Below are 8,677 nucleotides of genomic sequence, written 5' to 3'. Positions count from 1 at the left end.
ATTCAGTCCTCTAACAGAGCCTGGCTCCCTAACCTCAAGTCAGTAAAACTCATCTTCTCCCACAGACGTTGGCACTCCCAGGAATGGACCTCCAAACCCTCAAAAGATGACTCAGTCTTCCATGTGATACAATGAGCATAGATTGAAGGACTGTTTTTACCTCAGGAGAGATCCAAGGTTGTGGTCCCTTCCGGAATGCCAGGTGTCACTTGATGTGCTATTTCTCTGACGGGCCACTTTCCTATCAACCCAACCTTACCGAAGCAGAGGTGCCCTAACTCTGGCTGCAACACAGGCCTCAAGTCAGCCACCCCCCGACCCCATCAGCTCCCAACTACAGGATCACTTGGGTTCCTTCTCCACTGGACCCAGGTCCTTTGAAATGTCGCCACCCACCCAGGATGACCTCTGGGGCCCCATTTTGCCTTTGTCTATATTCTCTACTCTGCTTTTGTCAACCACAAAAAGATTGGAGCACCTACCCTGTGTCAAGCACTGGGCTAAGCACAGTTGCAAACACAATTTCCCTTCAGCATCACAGAACCCTGGAGAGTGGATACAGTATCATCAAGGCTGTTCTCCAGATGAGGAATCAGAGGCTCAGGAAGGTACAGTGACTTGCCAGAGCCACACAGCCAGAGTGATAAATCTGGAGCTGGACCATCAGTCAGTCTACTTTCAGCTTCTCATTCACTGTTTTGGCCTGTGTCTCTGCCTCCTGCTCACTGTATGGGCTTAGGCAAGTCGTCTAACTTCTTTGGACCTCAGAGAGAATCTCTAAGTTTACTTCCAGACCTAAGATTCTCGGATCCCAGCTAAGCAACGCCAGAGTTGTCATCATCCCCATACTACAGATGAGTAACATCAAGTCTCACCTTTTAGGGAGACATCCTACCAAGAGCCCTCTCCTTTCTGTGCTGTGCATTTATCCCAGGAGGCCGTGATGCACCATTATCAAAGCCTTTCCCAGTGAGCCCTGCCTGGAGTTGCCCCGAACAAAGCTGCTTGACTGGCTCCATGTTTATGTCATGCTTTTCAGAGCAATGATTTTCAATTTTGACTGCACATTTGTGGGTGTAGGAAATGGAGACAGATTTAAATGCCCCGATGCCCCAAGTCGTACTCTAGGCTAATTAAATCAGAATCGTCAACAGTGGGAGACAAGCAACCATGTATTTTTTAAATGTTTATTATTTATTTTTGAGACAGAGAGAGATAAACAGAGTATGAGCAAGGGAGGGGCAAAGAGAGAGGGAGACACAGAATCCGAGGCAGACTTCAGGCTCTGAGCTGTCAGAACAGAGCCCAACATGGGGCTCGAACTCACAAACCGTGAGATCATGACCTAAGCTGAAGTCAGACACTTAACCAAGTAACCACCCATTTGCCCCGCAACCTATTTTTTTTAACTCCCAAATAGTTGCAATGTACAGCCAGACTTGAGAGCCAGAATTTTCAAAGCACTGGCATATGAAGCAAAAAGCAAGACCCTGAAGCTAGAGCGATTTAGGTGTTACATTCTCCATTCCACTATGCTCCAGCTGTGAGACCTCAGCAGAGCTACTCTAACTGAGCCTTACTTTCCTCATCTGCAAAATGGCGATAATAGTGAACCATCCCAGCTAGTTCCCTTATGAGGGTAAATGAGATAATGCCCGTGAAGATGCATGACCCCTGGTCAGTGCTCGATAAATGGCCACTGTCATTCTGTCAGAAAGTGACCTGAAATTTCTGTTCTCTATTTCTTCCCTTCCACATTTAAGGAAACCAAACCAAATTATAGAAATTATAAGATTGTAATAAAATAGGGTAGAGTAAATGATGGGCTGGAGGCTTGGTTAATTCGTGCAACAATTGATATTTAATATCCCTTCTGGGAGCTGGCGGTGAAAAAGACATGACTATTGGGCACATCAAGCTTCCACACCATGGAGAGGAAACTGTGAGGAGATACAATGAAGAAAGTAACAAATAAAAACACATTTTGGTTAAGTGCTCCTAAAGGAAACAAACGAGGTGTGAAGACAAAAAACAAGGGGGCTCACATTCCATATGGGTGATTCCCTGTGTTTGGTTTAGTTAACATTTGGACCTGGGACCCCGTGGCACAATCGCAGACTGATAGCAAGTGTGACTCACTCAGTGGGGACTGCTAATTACTTCAGGGGCAAAGAACAAGATGTCTGAGCACTAGCCACCTGCCAGCTGTCCCGGAGCCAATCTCAAATGAGTTGCACCTTGGACTCCTCTGGCGTGGCTGGTGACAACTACCCCAACAATCCCTTGCACTCCATGCTCTCAGATGGGAAACATTTCTGCATGGGAAACATTTATGCAGCCACCATGTGGGGACCCAGAATCCCTGTTAGCGCTCCCTGCTTTTTTTCAAGAATGACACCTACCTAGACTTTGCTTTCCTCTGTGCTAGGGAACTCTCCCAGTTTTCACCCCTGAGCTGGGGAAAACAATCTAACACTGTTGGAAAAAAAAAACACTGGTATGTGTCCCTTCTCTCAAGAGTTCCATAGGGAGGAGAAGAAGATGTGGGTGACAACACCCATTTTACAGATAAGTAAACTGAGGTTCAGGGAGGAGACCATCATACCCAAGGAATCATCAGAATAAAGGGAGCCAGGTCAGATCTACCTCAGTACTGTGGATTCCCTCTACAGGATGCAGTCCATGCGCAAAAGGTCAGAGAAACCCAACTTTATACAGCAAAAGTAAACCCCTATAAGTGTTTGTGGATTTGATGTAAGCAGAAACAGAAGAATAAGGGCCCGATGCACAGGAATGTTCTCATGTCTCCAGGACATTCTTCCTGTCCACCAACACTTCAGAGGCATTGCCATCTTCTACCAAGTCCTCCAAGGCAGGACCTGGGGCCATCTTAGACTGGCCACACTCCCTTACCCCTGATAATTAATCACTTACAAAGGCTGATTCCATCCTTTCTTCTTTATTTCAGTAACCTCCTCACTGGTCTCCCTGTCCCAATTGAAGCCCATTCCAGTCCAGCCACCACATAGCAGCCCAAGTGGTCTTTCTATGATAAATTGGATCACATAGCTCTCCTGCTTTAAAATGCTCTAGCACTTAGCATAATACCCTCCAGTTCCACCCACGTTCTTGCAAATGGCAGGATTTCATTCTTTCTCATCGCCAAGTAGTATTCCATTGTATATATAAACCACATCTTCTTCACCTATTCATCAGTTGGCAGACAATTGGGCTCTTTCCATAATTTGGCTATTGTTGATAGCACTGCTATAACATTGGGGTACATGTGCCCCTATGAATCAACACTCCTGTATCCCTTGGGTAAATTCCTAGCAGTGCTATTGCTGGGTTATAGGGCAGTTCTATTTTTAATTTTTTGAGGAACCTCCACACTGTTTTCCAGAGAGGCTGCAGCCAGTTTGCATTCCCACCAACAGTGCAAGAGGGTTCCCGTTTCTCCACATCCTTACCAACATCTATTGTTTCCTGAGTTGTTAATGTTTTCACTCATATGTGGAACTTGAGAAACTTAACAGAAGACCATGGGGGAAGGGAAGGGGAAAAAATAGTTTCAAACAGAGAGAGAGGCAAACCCATAAGAGACTCTTAAATACAGAGAAGAAACTGAGGGTTGAATGGGGTGGGGGGTGGAAGAGAGGGGAAAATGGGTGATGGGCATTGAGGAGGGCACTTGTTGAGATGAGCACTGGGTATCGTATGTAAGGATGAATCATGGGAATCTACCCCCAAAACCAAGATCACACTCTATACAACGTATGTTAGCTAACTTGACAATAAATTATATTAAAATAATAAAATAAAAAATAAAATGCTCTAGCAGCTTCCTATCCACTTCAAGGGGAAATCCAAACTCCTGAACTTGGCACCCAAGGCCCTTCTTGATTCAGCCTCTACCAGTCTCTCTGCTTCAGCTGGTGTTCTCTTCCCCTACGTTGTAGGCAGTGGTATGCTGATAGATGTTTAATAACCAGCACACCAAAATAAAGCCCTAATGCGTACCATTTGCTGGTATCCAAGGTGTAGATATTTTCACCATGATCAATTTCAAGCAGCTGATGTATTGCCATTGAGTGGGGAGTCAGGAAGAGACACATACTGGCATATCCTTATATCATATTTCCACCCCACAGATACAGTAGAAATAAGTAACCTCAAGAGGATAGATGAGAACAAAATGTAGTGCCATTTAAGAAGTGACAAGTTTTTTAATTTTTTTATTTAAAAAATTCTTTTAATATTTATTTTTGAGAGAGACACAGACAGCATGAGCAGAGGAGGAGCAGAGAGAGAGGGAGAGAAAATCCCAAGCAGGCTCCTCGTTATGGGCACGGAGTCTGATGCTGGGCTCCATCCACAAACTTCAAGATCATGACCTGAGCCGAAATCAAGAGTCAGGCGCTTAACCAACTGAGCCACCCAGGCGCCCCCATAATAATTTAATTTTTAATCATGGCTGTGTTTAGTGACTGGCTCCCAAAATTCCTGAAAAGTTAATCCAGCTCTTGCAAACTGGTACACACTGGTTTCCACACCACTGGTCAAAGTGCTGCTTTTTCTCATTTCTTGGTCCACTTTTCACTCTGGGTAGAGTGCCTGCCTTGCCCCCTATCTCAGGAGGAAGACTCAGCTCAAACATTACTTGCTCTGTGGAGCCTTCCCTGGATGACCCATGCAGGGGTTTCCTCAGATGCCACCCCCGCCCCACTCCCATCACAGCTCATTGTTTTTCTGTCTTTCTCCCCATTAGATGGTGTCTTATTCCCTCTTTGGAACAGCATCAAGAGCTACATTTGTGGAACAGACTGTTACATGTAGTCTCTCCCCGTTAGCATGTGCCTTCCAATTTCCAAAGGGAGATGACTTATTGTTTTAATATTATCTGTTATTCTTAACTTTATTATATCTTATTCACTATTGTTATCGATTTTTATTATTATTCTTTATTTCCCATCATAAATTATTAGAGGATTTGTCCAATCCTGTCTATCCCTGAGGATCTTGCCCAGAATGAAAACAAGCTTTATGTGGGGGCAGGAAGTAGGTTGGGAAAGGTGGGGATGGGGGGATCATTTCCAACTGAAATCCACAAAATAAATTTTTATCATTTAAGTTTTGGCAGAAATATAAGTTCAGATGTCACCCTCGTCTCCATTCTAGACCAATGTTCCCCAGCAAGAAGAAAGGAGAGAAAGTCAGGACAAGAGGAAGCTAGACCAACCAAGCAGCTCATCCTGGAGCTTGTTCTGGAACTGGTCCAGAACGAACTGAGAGAGAGAATTTGAGCACAGCCATAGCAGGCTCAGGTGGCTGCTTTCCATTTACTCAATTTTTATTCAATTCTCAACATAATACCCATCCAGAATTATTACCTCCACTTCACAGCCGAATAAACCAAGGCTTCAGGCACCTGAGTGGCTCAGTTAGTTAAGCAACAGACCTTGATCTCGGCTTGGGTCATGATCTCACAGTTTGTGAGTTTGACCCCTGCATCAGTCTCCATGCTGATAGTGCAGAGCCTGCTTGGGATTCTCTCTCCCCTCTCTCTCTCTGCCCCTACCACCCCCCCACACACACAATAAATAAGTAAACTTTAAAACAAAAAACAAACAAACAAACAAAACCTGAGGCTTGAAGAGGTGACTCTTCTAAAGTCTTAGAGGTCGTGAGCTTGGGAACCAAGATCTGAACTGAGAGTGGGCTGATTGCAAAAACCATGTTCTACAGCTTTTTGTGATTCAATCACACCTTAGGGAAGTGGTTTTTATTAAGTGCTCTTCATCACTATAACAAAACATACTGCTCCTTTCTACCCTGTCTTCTCTAAGGAAGGGAGGAAGGAAGGAAGGAAGGAAGGAAAGAAGGAAAAGGAAAGAAAAGGAAAGAAAAGAAAAGAAAAGAAGGAAAGGAAAGGAAAGGAAAGGAAAGGAAAGGAAAGAAAAGAAAAGAAAAGAAAAGAAAAGAAAAGAAAAGAAAAGAAAAGGAGGGGATCAGGGAAGGAGTGAAGGAAGGAAGGGACCGAAGGACAGAAAGAAGAGAGGAAGGAAGGGAGAGAGGGAAGAAGGGAAGGAACATTTACCATTATTGAGAACTTACCCTGAGGCAGGTACCACACTAGGAGTTTCACCCTTGTTAACTCATTAACCTTACCTAGAAGATAGGTATTATTACTCCCATTTTATACATGAGGAAACTGAGGCCTAGAGAGCTTAAGAAAATTGACCAGGCCTGCTTGTCTCATAAGCAGAATTCAGCTTCCAGAGGCTTTCTTCCCTCCATGCCCCACCATTCTGACCTGACACAATCTCCCAACCCTACTTCTGCCTGCGGCCACTCCCAGGAAATAGCTTCAATAGAAATCATTATCTCAGCATCAGCTTAAAAGAATGTAAATCAATAGACAGTTGCTCCAGAAGGACTAGGCTTAGCATTAGGACTATTCCAGAAGACAGAAAAGTAGCCCATGGTTGCATCAGATACTCAAGCAGTGTTCCGTGGCTTTGTGAAATGAAGAAGGAAGCTAGGAAGAGAGTGCTGAAAAACACTGGACATTTCCCTGTGCTTCCCCGCTAGTCCCCTAAAGTGAATCCTGAAAGGTTAAATGTGGTTTCATTGCAAGTGTGGGTGTCAATTTCATAAAGGAGAGAAGAAGTCAACCATAGGGAACTTAAGCCTTCTTTCCACAAAGGTATGTTGCATGAATCCTGGGCCCCAATGCAGAACCACAGAGGAAAAATGAAGCCCCACACAGTACAGCCTAGTAAAGTCCAGACCCAAAAGCCAGAGACACAGGTCCTATATGTCGCTCTACCACATGCTCCTAGCCAGGTCACAGAACAAAATCACTGTGCATTCATTCAACTAACAGCAGCACTTAGTTCTAGGCTCTACTCTGAGCTCTGAGAAAAGGAAGACACTGGGACTTCTACCATGCAGAATAATGACCAATGGACTTAGCTTGTTGTCACAACAGCTATAAAACTGGACAAAATATATGGTGCAGCTGCCTTGGGGCATCGACCAACAGAAAATGTAGGGCTGTGGCCTTGAAGATAAGGGAAATATGGGATAAGCTACATCCCCCTCAGCTTCCTGTCCATGCAATTTCCAAACGGTGGCCCAGGGAAGTGTAATCCAAAGACGGTAGCCATTTGACAAGGTAGAGCAAACAGGTGTCAGGCTTTTGGTCTGCTGGGGCAGCTAGAATTTGCGGAGAAAGCTGCAGGAAAAAAAGATGCTATGCAGAGAAGCTACAAGCTGCAGAAGTTTTTGTGCAGGTCCCTTTGGTTGGATATTAAACTGTGCATGTGCCGAAGCATTGCAGAAGGAGTCACCAGGGGATCCAAAAACTGAATGAGGATCACAGAGGTCACACACTACTGGGCTCACACGGGGTTCTGTGCAGCCAGAGTAGAAAGAGATGACTAGAAGCCCAGGCAATCGGTTGAGACCCCAGTAAGCCATTTCTAGGAGTAGGCTATACCACACTCCATGAGTCTCATCCTAACAAGCCCTTAGAACAAGCCTTGACCAGGGGCACCTGGGTGGCTCAGTCAGTTAAGTGTCTGACTCTTCTTGGTTTTGGCTCAGGTCATGATCTCACAGTACGTGAGTCTCAGCCCCACAATAGGCTCTGTGCTGACAACATGGAGCCTGCTTGGGATTCTCTCTTTCCCTCTCACTCTACCCCTCCCCCCACTCACTCTCTATCTTTCTCTCTTGAAACAAATAAATATTTTTAAAAATGAAAAGAAAAGCAGATTTAAAGAACAAGTCTTGATGAAATCAAGCCTGCCAGGAATAAAAGAAACCCAACATAACAACAAAACTCAACACCTTTCAAAGGAAGACAATAAAAATCCAGGCACTCAACAACATAGTATCCACATATCCAGCATATTAGAAAAAATTACTAGACATGGACAAAAATCAGGAAAAATGTGACATAAATCAGAAAGAGAAAGAAATCAGTAGAAACATACCCAGAGATGGCGGAACTGTTGGAATCAGGAGGCAATGTCTTTAAAATAGGTATTATAGATATGTTCACAATTTTTTTAAGAGAAAGAGCATGAGCAGGGGAGGGGGACAGAGGGAGAGGGAGAGAGAGAAAGAGGGAGAAAATCTTAAGCAGGCTCCACACCCAGCACAGATCCCGATGCAGAACTTGATCCCACAACCCTGAGATCATGACCTGAACCTAAATCAAGAGTTGGGTGCCAGCCCCCCTATGTTCACAATTTTAAATGAAAACAGTGGGGGGCGCCTGGGTGGCTCAGATGGTTGAGCGTCTAACTTCAGCTCAGGTCATGAGCTCAGGTCATGATCTCACAGTTCATGAGTTTGAGCCCCACGTCGGGCTCTGTGCTGACAGTTCTGATCCTGTGTCTCCCTGTCTCTCTGTCCCTCCCCCACACACGCTCTCTCTCTGCCTCTCAAAAATAAAGAAAACTAATTTAAAAAAATTTTTTAAAGTACTGATGAACTCAAAGTCAGGCCAATAAAAATGATCCATACTAAGGCATATAGAGAAAATAAAACACTGAAGCAGGACCTCAGTGACCTAGGGAACAAATCCCGAGGCCCAGTATATGTTTCAGTAGAGTCCCAGAAAGAGAGAAAAAAAGGATTTGAAGCAGAAAAAATACTTAGAGAAATA

This window comes from Panthera leo, chromosome D4 (assembly GCF_018350215.1).
Source record: "Panthera leo isolate Ple1 chromosome D4, P.leo_Ple1_pat1.1, whole genome shotgun sequence".
In the NCBI taxonomy this organism is placed as follows: domain Eukaryota; kingdom Metazoa; phylum Chordata; class Mammalia; order Carnivora; family Felidae; genus Panthera; species Panthera leo.
This window is presented reverse-complemented; position numbering follows the sequence as displayed.